Below are 12,995 nucleotides of genomic sequence, written 5' to 3' on the forward strand. Positions count from 1 at the left end.
CAGCTGTCACTCAGCCCCAGGCCTTGGGGAAGGAATCCCACAATCCAGATCTTAAAAAATTTGTTGGAAGTCTGGAAAATCTTCCCATTTTAAACTCTTGGCTCAAATTTTAAATTAAAACAGCAACAAAAGCAGGTTGCAGGCTGATTTTAGTTTGAGGGTGAAAGGAAGATACTTTGGGTGTGTGCAGAGGGGCTTGGTGGGGTCAGTACGCCACCTAGGCCAGCCAGGCAGGGCTTGAGCTGACGTACACGTCTCAGCTTTTGGTTCCAACCACGGCTCCTCTCTGCCAGGTTCTCGGAATGGTTCCCAGGGAGAGGAGTTCCCTCCTGACTGAGCGCCACGGGCTGTACGGCGACAGTGCTCTGCACAGTGCAGGCTTTCAGACCAGGAGGGAGACTCACAACTTCAGTTCTGTTCGAGCCCTTATCACAGAGCCCGTGTAACTGCTCTGGCACTTTCTACACTGGGCACAACGGCCTCAGGAACTGTTTAATTAGCATACCAGCCAACAGCTAAGAATATCTACTGCCCACTTAAGCAGCGATTGTAAAATATGGCCTGCTGGGCTTCCCCGGCGGCGCAGTGGTTGAGAGTCCGCCTGCCGATGCAGGGGACGCAGGTTCGTGCCCCGGTCTGGGAAGATCCCACATGCCGCGGAGCGGCTGGGCCCGTGAGCCATGGCCGCTGAGCCTGTGCGTCCGGGGCCTGTGCTCCACAACGGGAGAGGCCACAACAGTGAGAGGCCCGCGTATCGCAAAAAAAAAAAAATATATATATATATATATACATATATATATATGGCCTGCTCCTTGTTCATTACTGCACTGGTATTTCCTTTGTGCAACTGATAATAAAATTTCTGCTCTGGAGGGTGGGGAATGATCTTATTACTGACATGGGCTAATCAGGTATGTTTGCCCCCCTACACTCCCACTTACTTTTCGGGATATCGGTGCCCACGCATTTTCATGAGCAGCTATAAAAGTCACCCTGGATTTTATTTTATTGTATTTAGTTTTATTTTTTCTTTACATGCTGCAATATTTATTCCAAAAATCTTTAAGAAAACCCTACTTTCAGCAGGGAATTGTTATAACCAGTGAACATAACGGAGAGAGATGTTTTCTCTGAGCTAATAGGAAACTGGCCCAGAAGTGAACTATAGCAAGAAGATTGATTTGGCACTTAGAAAAGAAACTTTCTAGACCTAAATAGACATTTCTCCAAAGAAGACATACACACGGCCAAGAGGCACATGAAAAGGTGCCCAACACCGCTAATTATTAGAGAAATGCAAATCACAACTGCAATGAGGTACACCTCCATCACCAAAAAATCCACGAGCAACAAATGCTGGAGAGGGTGTGGAGAGACGGGAACCCTCTGGCACTGCTGGTGGGAATGTGAACTGGTGCAGGCACTATGGAGGCTCCTTAAGAAACTCCAACTCCAGCAAGTGCTGCGCCCTGAAGTCTAAGGCAGTGTTTGCACAGAAGCCTCAACCCGCATCCCTCACGGCTGCTCCTAGCCAACAGCTCAGCAGGTATTCATGGTGGGCTGGGTTCCTGGGGGACGCGGGACTCTTCTGATGGACTCCTCCCTGGGGGCCTTGCCAAATTTCCTTAGACACACCTGTGTCTGTCTAGGATGCGTTCACCACCACCCCTCCCCGGTCTGTCCTTCACTTGCAGAGCTGTATGACCTCTCCCAGACTTTCCTGGTTGACACTCCATTTTTTTAATCACAGTTGAAACCTTTCCACACTTAATCCTGTCCTGTCATCAGAGAAGACCCAGACTTCTTTGAGAGTAGCGTGCAGGCAGAGGCCTCAAAAACAGACCTTTCCCCCTACAATGTCACGACCAAGAATTGGCGAACTGGGGAGGTGGGCGGTCTCTATGGTGGCCACACACTCACCCCTGCAAAACTGGAACTGTAGGCACGGCACATCTAAACCCATATATAAAAGGGTATGTTTGCACTTAAACTTTCTATGGTTATACTTTTTTTTTTTAACTCTAGGTGTTTGTGTTTGAAAATAAAATCTCTCAGGACAAACACAAATGTCTGTGACAGGTTATCATAACAGGATATCACGATCATTTTTAGTATCACAATGTAGTAGTAAACTAAGGGGAAACAGAGTTAAAGCAAGAAGGACAGATAGAAAAATGTTTAGTGGCCTCAATTTTATAAAGAAATTAAAAATTTTAAAAGGCATGTAAGTGGGGGTGGGAGGACGTAAAAGGACAATTTTGATCAAAGGGAAATGTATCATTTTGGAAGAAGAAAGTGTTAGACAAGAAAAGAAGTTTAAAAATTATAAAAATGGGTTTTGGTAAATGAGATTTCATTTAAAAGGAAAAAAATTAGGGAAAAACTGTAGAACATTGCACAATTTGGTCACCAAAGATGAGGTGAGTCAAGATCATAGCTGGGATCTTTTTTTTTTTTTTTTTGCCACGCCGTGCGGCATGCAGGATCTTAGTTCCCTGACCAGGGATCGAACCTGTGCCCCTTGCATCGGGAGCAAGTAGTCCTAACCACTGGACCGCCAGGGAAGTCCCATAGTTGATATTTGGTCAAGACCACTTAAGTTCTTGAGAAAGTTTGAGGGGCTGATACATCAGCCCCAGTTGTTCTAGCAATGGGACCCCAGTCATGACCAAAACCTTTTAATAAGAAAGAAGCGACATATGAAGGAAGTAAATAATCAATAGAAGCCCAGCACATTCTGGAAGGGGTTGACCCACTCTGTCTCAGAGGAAAGGTCCGAGGTGGTGTTTGGAAGGATTTGAACTTGAAGGGAAGACTTTGCATCTTATGGAAAGTGGTTATATTCTAATTTCAACCTACAAGCTTCTGGACGACATGCAAACCTCTTGAATTATCTCCTAACTCAGGTCCTGGTCAAGGTAAACGATCAATAATGTTGTGGGTTCCCTTTGCTTCACTGTCACTATTGGGATTGGAAGGGAACCACAGAGAGGGGAGGGTCAGTGGGTTGGTCCAGAGTTTACCTGAATATAGAAAAAGAAGGAGAAAAATGACAAGATAAATGAGTGAGCTCAGCAACGACAGTGCCCAAGCAGTTGCAGGAAGGAAAGAAGTGATTTGGGATGTTTAGCTGCATAAATATGCAAATAAGAAAGCGCATAGGAAGGAGCCGGAAGACTCAGATTCACAGCTAAGATCCCAAGTGAACTCGGAGTTATTACGCCGGCTGCCAAGGAGCTTACTTAGATGGCTTTCAGGTTTGGTGGCATGGGCCCCAACTTTCGAATGTGGGGTTGGAAGTGTTTGCTTTTACACCAGAGATGCCTCCAGAAGGGGCAAGGGAGCTGTTGCATGTCAGGAAGGCCAACACACTCCAAGGGAATCAGCAAAGCAAGGGACAGCAGCCCCTGAGCAGCGGGGGAGGAGATGCAATACCGGGTGGAGAGGACCTTGCTAACCCTTGCCCTTTGTTCTCTGGTGCCCACTTACCCCCATCCCACGTGTCCCTGCTCAAAATATCAGCTTTAATATCAGTATTAACCCTCGAGCTTATCATTCATGTTTGATTTCCACCACTCATTAGGCAAGGTGATAAAATTACTAGTAAGCAAATCAGATGGAATTTGACAAGACGGCCCAGGGTTCATTGTATGTAATTATATACTAAGCCAGAAATACAGTAAAATACCGTCACTCACCGCCTTGCGGGGCCATTAGCATTCCTACAAGCAGAAGCACGATCATGGCAGCAGAGCAAACAGTGGGGTCCTGGCATCAGCTGCAACAGCGTCCTGGGAGAGAAGTCAGCATAATATGGCAAGTGTGCTTTCAGAAACCATGACACGAGACCCCACAGGAGCTGTTTGTCCCGTGATGCAGTGCAGGAAAAAGAGAAAGCCCCGAAAGTGTCTCTGTCCCAGCTTTGCCAGCGGCTTTGTTAGCAATACGACAGTAAGGAGATTATGTTCCCTCTTTGAGACTCAGTTTATCCATCTGTAAAATGGACACCTCACCGTGCGCTCCTTGAGGACGTAGTTCTGGTCTCATTTATTTATTCACTAAATCAATGGTCATTTATTATGGGTCAGGCACATTGCAAGGATCCAGGAAAGCAAAGTGAGGAAAACACACCTTACCTGTGAGTGGTTCACAGACGAATGGGAAAGGGTGGCAATTTAACAAGTGCTATAGTTTGACTTCTGTAAATTGAATTTTGAGCAACCCATACGTTATGACCCACCAGCATTCTGAGCAGCAGTCTTAAAATTTTTTTAACCATTTTTTAATTGAAGTATAGTTAATTTACAATGTTGTATTAATTTTGGGTGTACAGCAAAGTGATTCAGATATGTGTGTGTGTGTGTGTATATATACTTTTACAGATTCTTTTTCATTATAGGGTATTACAAGATACTGAGTATAGTTCCCTGTACTATAAAGTAGGTCCTTGTTGTTTAGCCATTTTATACATAGTGTGTATCTGTTAATCCCAAACTCTTAATTTATCTCCCCCCCATCCCCTTTGGAAACCACAAGTTTTTTCTCTATATTTGTGAGTCGATTTCTGTTTTGTAAATAAGTTCATTTATATCATTTTTTTAGATTCCACCCATAAGTGATATCATAGGATATTCTTGAGCGGGCTGGCTCTGAACTTTTGTACCAACATCACAGAATAAATCTGGCCATCGCTTGGCAGCGCTGCCGCTAGCAAACAATGCTTTTGCATACTTTGCGGCACTCCTAGCGGTTCAAGGAATGTGCCTTTGGAAGGGCCTGGGGGGAAGGGGCGAGGTGGGTGGGGTCAGGAACCTGCCACATTTCAACTGTAGCTGCCCTGGGATCTGAGCAGTCAATATTGAACTTCAGTAGTCACTTACGTCTATTGCCTCAAGCAGGTCAACCATGTATTTAATAGGGAAGGAACAACTTAAAGACCAGAGGGATTTAGAATAGAATAGTTTTAGCTCCCTGGGAATCTAACTCCCAAAGGAATGTGAGATGGATGATTGACTTACACATATTCAGTTTTAGAACATGTTTTTAGGACACAGTTTGAATGATAATACAGAGTGACTATGCTACCCCAGTGGCACACACAGGGCTGCTGAATACGGTTGTATATGTTGTGCACTTTGCAAAGGTGTTGTGCTGAGTGGGCAAGTAGAGGCTGAAATGCAGCCAGTGCTGGACTCCCACGCTTGCCCTCTGCAGGGCTGTGTCAACCTGAAAAACCTGAAAAACCTGAAAAAGTTTTAGAGATGATGGAGGTAATGTTAGCACAACAATGTGAATGCACTTAACGCTACTGGACTGCTCACTTAAAAATGGTTTAAATGGTAACTTTTACGTTATGTATATTTTACCACAATTAAAAGTGATGTTATAAACTCCAGGACCTCATTCCTTTAAACACTACCTTTCAGTGATTGGGTCATTCTTTGCCTTGTGTCTTCACCAAGCATCTCCGTATACTGGCTCATAAGGACACACTAGAACTTTCTAGGTGAGGAGCCAAGGCTCAGAGCGGTCCAGTAACTTGCAAGGCCACCTTTGCCCAAAGGCACCACGGCAGGGGGACCATGGCAGCACCAGGCACAAGATTCAAACTGCTCAGCCAGTCCGACTTGAGTCTCTGGTCCAGGTTGTAACAGGGAGGAGGCAAGTCTGACTACAGGCTGGATCTGTTTCTTTTACTTTAACCTTTGCTTTCCACTGCTTTTGTTCACTAAAAGGATACTGTCTATAAGTAATGGCCTGCCTCGGGGAACCCTGCCCCTCTGCCTAAATGTTAAAGTGCCTTTGTTCAGGGAAACATCCGGACCCTGTCCACGTGTGGATGGCTACAGGAAAGAAGAAATTAACACATCCCTTCCCTGAGGCTGGCTATTCCAGGGGATATTTGCTAAACTTATGGCCTTTTTACTTTACTTCCTCCTCTCCTCCCGGCTCTGTGCTATAAGAGAAATTGGCATCCAAACCCCAGTAAGATGGTTTTTTGGAGACACTAGTCTGTCATCTTATCAATCTGCCAGCTTTCCGAATAAAGTTGTCTTCCCTGCCTCAACACCTCGCCTCCCAATTCATCGGCCTGTCGTGCGGCAAGCAGAGCGAGCTTGGACTCGGTAGCAAGGTGTTTTACCCTCAACTGCGATGGTGATCATTAAATCTCAAATAAGCAGCCTAGTAATTTTATTCACTGTATAACTGTTGAGAGTTTTGGCAATACTTGTTGGGAGGCCCCCAGGCTGGCCAGCCACTCGCTGGGGTGTGGTGTGACACTGCAGTTGACAATCCCCAGCTGGGAGCCAAGAAAAGGGAAATTGCAGAGCCAGCCAGAGGTGACAGCATGGGCTCAGCCTTGAACAATGGGGAAAGAGACTTGAAGTGGGGGGACATGCACATTAGGATCAGGGGGTGGGATGACTCAGGGCCGCTGCTGAAATCCAGCATCCTTCTGCTGACAGAGTCAGGTGCCCTTGGGGCTGGGGCTGTGTCCACCTGGAGGAGAACAGCCTTTTCCTAAGGAGGCCTCCAGGGCTGTCAGGGACCTTGCGGCAGTGCTATCTTGTGGGACTGAGGGTCCCCAAGCCTCGCCTTGGTCTGCGTGCACTGGAGGCCTGGCTCACCAAGGTGTTCCCTGAAGACTGATTCCGCCTCATCTAGGATGTTTCTAAGAGCAAGGCCTTTCTAGCTGGACAGACCTGGGGTGGAGTCGGGTTGTGGGGGGGGACCAGGGGAGGGGGCTCAGGCTCCACCTTTCCCTTGATGAGTGCCCTGAGCCAGACACTGAAGCTGTCTTGTACTTATTTTCCTGGCCAGTAAGATGCCCACTTATCTTCCTCAGGGTGTCATGAGGATTGAATGGAGTAATCCTTCAAGGTGGGGCCTGCCTAGCATGAACTAGGTGCTTAGTAAGGCCAGCCCATGACTCATGATGGTTCTATTTCCACACCAGGTGCCCTAGGGAGAGACGTTGGCCCACACAGGTTTGTGGGACTCTCATTGATGTGTTGTGCTGGATTTTTTCCCCAGGTAAATGCACCAGACGTTGTCCTCTGGCACTACATCTCTTTGTACAAGAGCTGAGTGCCTCTGAGTTTTTAGCTACATCTTGGAGTAGCATCCAGGGCTCAGGTACCTCTTGAGAGCATCCTCCCTCCCTCCCTTTGTTCCTCCCATCCTTACCATCCCTCCATCCTTGCCTCCCTCTTTTTCTCCCTCCCTCCCCCTTCCTCCATTCTTAACGCCCTCCCTCCACCCTCCCTTCCTTCCTTTTGGCCCCCTCCACAATCAGGAGAAGGGGGTGCCTACCGTGAAGGTCCCACTCGAAAGCTGCTGGGTGCACGATGCTTGGCTTTGAACAAGATGGGGACTGAGCCCTTTATACCCCAGGGAAAACCCTTAGTCATGCGGTCCCCCTCCCCCTCCTCACATCAAGAGGACAGCCTTTCATGATTCTGGCAGGTGGGCTGCCTCTGAGGGGGAGGAGGCATCATAAGGCTCTGGCTTGGAGCAGGTGAAGACTCCATTAAGAGGCCCATCTTGAGCCTCAGAGGAGACCCAGGCTCTAATTAGAGAACAATGGCTCCCCTGTTCCACACACCCTACCTCATCTCAAAGGCTTGGAGGCCCAGAGATTATGTCTCGGGGTCATCAGGGGAGTTCCATGAAATTCACAAGAGCTCTCAGTCCAGGAAAAGGGCTGGCTTTGTCTAGTTAATTTTCCAGCAAGAGGATCTCTGGGGTGATTCTTCTATGTGCCTGGCCTCGGGCCTGGGAATTTGATACCTCTTTCCTTTAGGGCTTTTCTGCACAAGCTGGGGGGTAGGGCGAGATGGGGCTTTGAAATCAGACATCCTAGGTTCCAGTGCCCATCCTGCTTACTCATTACCAGAGGGATATGGAGCTTGGAGCTTGTCACTGCTCAGCCTTGACTCCACATCCATGGGGAGTAATCCCACGAGGACCGTGAGAATGAGGTGAGCCAGGTAAAGGGCATGGATGGTAGTGGGGCCCATTAAATCCTAGTTCTTCCTCTTTCCTTGATAGCCCCCTTGGGAATTGTTTCCTTTGCAGATTTAACAAGGAGAGAGAACATTTCTTGAAAGCCTATTGGGCACCACAAATGTTTTGACAGGATTTTATCCTCATCATCCTGACAGTGGTAGGATACAGCACTAGCTCCATTTTACAGATGAGACAAACAGGGGTTGTCGAGGTTTGAGGAGTTAGTCCGAGCGCACGTGTGATGGGACCGCTCTTGGCTTACAGGTGAACCTGGCTGTGAGCTGTTCCCTCCACCACTGCCTCCTGGAGAACCAGGGCTCATCCAGTGATCAAATCTGGGAAGAGCTGAGCCTTTACAGAGCCCACTGAAGGGTTTCTTCAAATCATTAGTTGTCCTTGTGCATCGAAGCTTTGTTTCGATCATTAATTATTGTTCAGTATCTCAGGTGAACAGAGGAACGAAGCTATGCCACGCCCTTCCTTTCTCACTAATACAGAAGACGCACCATCTCTAAAACGATTATGTCAAGGGCGGTAGATGGATCAATGTGGCAAAATTCATCTTTTCAGCATCTCCAGAGCCTACGTTCTGCTCAATGCCAAGGGGTAATAACAATCTGCATAGGTGTGTTGTTCGAGACATTTCTCGGGATTTGAGAAGCTCATCTTCTTCCCATAGCCAACAACAGGGTATCTCAACCTTAGCACTATTGATATTTTCGTCCAAATAAGTTTTCGCTGTTGGGGTCTCCTGTGCATTTTAAGGTGTTTAGCGGCATCTTGGGGCTCTACCCACTAGATACCAGTAGCAGTCCCCCTCCCCAAGTTGTGACAAACAAAAATGTCTCTAGATATTGCCAGACAAATATCTCTGGGGGTCCAGATCACCTCTGATTGAGAACCACAGGCCTACAATATCCCTGGAACCTTGGCCTTTTCCTTCTCTGTTGATGGAGCAGGGTGAGATCAGTTTTCACAAGAACTTAGACATAAGAGAAAAAAGGCTGTTGTATGGGAGTTTCAAATTTAAGATTGCATTATGATAGCACCCTATTTCCTTACTCACACAAGCCCCCAACACAGGGCACCTATTCAGAATAGGTGGACATAGCAACATGCACACACGAACTCATAGAGATACGCAGTGGGACTAGGAAACACACACAGAATCCCTTTTGCTCCCTTTTCCCCTCCCCCTCTCCTTCCCCCTTCCTTTCTTTCTCTTGCTAGTTTAGCTAGTCTTTTGGACTTGAGTCAAGTAGACAGAAATGCACCTGTGCTTTGCCTCCAGGAAGAATCCTGGTTAAGGATGTTACATGTGTAGCTGCATGGTCTCCTTCATTGGCTGGGGCACCATAACTGTCCTATCTCTCTACCTCATCAGTAAACCACTGGTGGCCACATATGCACAAATGAGTAGCAACGCCAGTGTGGAAGCACCCCCTGAGGCCTCCTCATTGCCCTAAGCATCCGCCACATCAGGACTTATTCAGCCCAGGAGGGGCCAACCTCCCCTTACACTCCAAGAGGCTGTGGACTCCAGGCTCCGGCCAATTTTCCTTGGGCCCTATTTACTTCCCGCCGTGGCTGCTGTTGGGATAGTGTGACCCTAGAAAACCGGTCCCATGTGGTGCTCTGAGCCTTTGTCCCCTCTGCGTGGGCCTCAGACGTCCCCCACACTCGGGCTTTTAAAAGTTGTGGTCGTGCGTAATCATTAACCCTAAAGGATGGTTGGCGGGTTCCACACGAGCAGACAGCCGGGGGTCGGGACCAAGTCGTCCATCAGTTCATCCTCTACTTTCCCTGATGATAAATTACTCTCTGTGGAACCTCAGGGATCATTTCCTGCCAAAGGTCCCTAATTAATATCAATTTGATCCATCACAGAGGGTTGGGTCAGATTAACCCACACTTAATGAATGATGCTGTTTTCTTGATTCCTATCCAGGTACGAATGCCTTTGCCTTAGCAAATTTACTGTGTCCTCCTCAGCTTTGCAAACAAGGGGCCCTTCGCAGGCCCTAGGAGGCCCGACCACAGCTGTTTATGAGCTTGACATTTGCGTAACTTTGAGGGCCCCTCGGGTGTCCTGGGGATTAACAATAAATCTTTCTGTGTTTGACCAGACAGGGAAGCATCGAGCTACTTCCTTCACGAAAGAACCTGATGTTCACTGGTCGTGCAAGGACACTCAGGGTCTTCCGAAGGGGGAAAACTGTCTCCACTTGGATGCTACTTGGAAAGTGGCGGGCATAGATCATAAAGGAGGGAACGCCGATGCTCGGCAGCGTGCGAGGTGAGTGAGTGGAGGGAAGCTGTCCCTGCAGTGAGGAACGAAGGGGTCCAGACGGGGCCACTGGAGAGAGCTTAGTAATGCTCTGCATAGACACTCAGCATTTACAGAGATACTGGAGCAACCACAGACATGGAAATAGCATACAGGGGCCTGATCCCATGAGGGGGATGGCTCATCGTGTGAGTGTGCAGTAGAGGGATGACTCAGGAGGGCATTCGAACCATGCATCTGCCAAAGAAAGGTCTGGTCCTTGAACAGTTCCTAGGACGTAACCTCTAAACCCTTGGGATGTATTGCTTGGTAAGTGTCTTTGTATACCCGGGGCTTTGCACCATGCCAGGTAGTCTAAGCTAACAAGGTGCTTTGTAGTGGGCGCCATGGGTCACACAGTGTCAGCTTGACCTCTGGTGGGGCTGGAGCCTGAGTAACTGAGCTCAGCCATGTGGGCATTTCATGTCCCCGCATGACTGACCCCCAGCGAAACCCCTGGACTCCACGGCTCGGATGAGTTTCCTGGTTGACAGTACTCCATACATGCTGCCACACATCATTGCTGGAGGAATTCAGTGCTGTCCATGTGAGTCTGCTTGGAGAGGACACAACCAGGAGCTTGTGCCTGGACTCTGCCCTCTGCGCCTTTTCCCTTGGCTGACCTTAATCTCTACCTTTTTGCTGCACTCAATGGTAAATGTGACTCTAAGAACTTTTCTGACTTCTGTGAGTCCTAGCAGTACATCATCAAACCTGAGAGTGCCCTTGGGCACCCCCAAATACGGTGGGACGCACAGAAGAGAAATCAAGCCCAGACATCACAAAACAACACTCTCCACCTCCCCGTGAGGGAAGGTTCTCATCACCTCCTGTTTAGGGGGCTTGGAAGGTTATGTGGATCGATAGTACAGCAAGTCTGATGAGTTGTAGATAAGTAAGTTTGAATAAACTGTGCAGAGAATTCATATGTGACTCTCTCCAGAGGATGGGTTCAGCTTTCCTCATTTATCCTTGTGTTGCCTTCCTGAAGTCCCAAGTTTAAGCCATGTCAGAGTCTCAGTGCCTGGACTGGTTTGTTCATGCAAGCATGACACCCCACATCCCGTTTCTTCAGTCTCGGTCACCATGGGAGTCCCTTGAGCATAGCTACTAGGTTTCCATGACCTTGGAGCAGGCAAGGGAGTCAGCATCACTGCATTGATTGTGAGAGCTCTAACACGTGGTCTTCCACATTCAATCCCTTACACAGATTCACAGGAGAGAAAGAATTGCTACTTCCAAAAAGACCCACATTCAATTAATTGACGATCTGGCTGCAGCCTGGGTGAATTCTGCAAATGCAGCCAACTTGGGCCAGGGGCCAGGGTGAACAGATGTTGCCCAACTTACTGTTAGGTCCCATTGCTTTTTCAAGACCTCAAACAGACTTGCAGATATTCTCGAGGCATTTTTGTTTCAAGGCTGGAAAAAAAAAAGAGGGAACTCATGGTATGGAGAAGGAAATGCTACAGAGACATAAATTCTGACAGCGCCAGCAATGGCCCAGGCTCTTCCCAGGGGGCCAGTATATGGCAGTGCACAGCACAGGGTGTTATCAGAGTCAACGTCAGAGAATGACAAGGCCCCCTTGCTAGTTAGCAGGAAAGTCATGTTGAGAGCAAAGCCTCATTTCGCCAGTCTCTGCCCAGTGATGTTTTTCTAACACGCAGCTGTACCAACCTCATCTCCCCAGTTTGCACAATGCTAATCTGAACTCATTATGATGTTCCGTAAATGTAAAATGCTGTTTGTGTGGAGATTTTAATGTGGTGAGGACAATAGAAGAGCTAGTCAATAAGCAGTTTGCAAGATTTCCTATTCCCTCTCCCCACACCAGGTAAATAGATTTCTATTTTTGACTACTGAGCCCCTCCAGCACCCCCGGTCCGAATGCTTGGTTTTTATGATGCAGAATACAGGTGACGGTGGAAGGAAAAGACAGCGGAAGGGGGGTGATGGACTTGTATAAGAAATAAGGAAACTGTGTTTGAGAGATAAAAAAGTGAAAGGCAAAAGGAAAAGAAAATAATCAGAGGCGATATGTGGAAACAGAGAAAGAGCCAGAAAGCTTGATTTTAGGAAAGTTATTGAGTGACACGTTAGAAAATGAAGTCTGAAGAGAGGTTTTGAGATGGTAGCTTGTGGGAAGTGAGAGATAATGGAGGGGCAAAAAGAATAAGAAGAGTTTCTGAGAAGTGTCACCATGGATCTCATCTGATATTTTTCAGAAGCCACAAGGAAGGGCTGGGCAGCTAAATTGTGTTTTGTTTGATTGTTTGTTGTTATGTAAAGCATGGCCATGTGACCACCTGCCTTATATTTGGGTTATACTTAGAAAGGATTTTTCACAGAGTTCAGCCTGGTTCCATGCTTTTCAGAAAGCCAGAGTCCCTTGACCAGACAGTTCAGGAGGGTGGCACAATACCATGGCCAAACTATTGGTTTTGGGAACGGACAGACTACGTCAGCCACTTTTGTCGGCAGGAGTAGAAGAAAAAAAGAAGATGTCTGGCATCTCTGAGAATAAATGGGGCTCAGATGCCATGAGGACGAGGACGGAGGTACCATACACATCCACTTCTAGCACTTCAAGCTGCCGTCGTCTTCTTGAATTATTGGTATACATTTTGCTTTGGTCAGGAGTTTGAGTGCTTACATG

At 47.5% G+C, this 12,995-nt stretch overlaps 1 protein-coding gene across 5 annotated transcripts in view; it reads left to right on the top strand.

Moving 5' to 3' along the window:
- Positions 1–12,995, top strand: part of EFR3A (EFR3 homolog A) — a 180,270-nt gene that overhangs the window by 122,431 nt on the left and 44,844 nt on the right. For 2 of the 5 annotated variants that reach the window (XR_003438377.1, XR_003438380.1), the window contains exon 24: positions 10,137–10,306. The exons of 1 other annotated variant lie outside the window; for it this stretch is intronic. The gene's annotated coding sequence lies outside the window, so the exon portion shown is untranslated. Of the gene's footprint in view, positions 1–10,136; positions 10,307–12,714 lie in introns of all 5 variants that reach the window. 2 more of the 5 variants (XR_003438378.1, XR_003438379.1) reach the window with 2 other exon arrangements.

The sequence above is a fragment of the Aethalodelphis obliquidens genome, unplaced genomic scaffold (assembly GCF_003676395.1).
Source record: "Aethalodelphis obliquidens isolate GAN/ISIS:26980383/991018 unplaced genomic scaffold, ASM367639v1 scaffold41, whole genome shotgun sequence".
NCBI classification, from domain to species: Eukaryota; Metazoa; Chordata; class Mammalia; order Artiodactyla; family Delphinidae; genus Aethalodelphis; species Aethalodelphis obliquidens.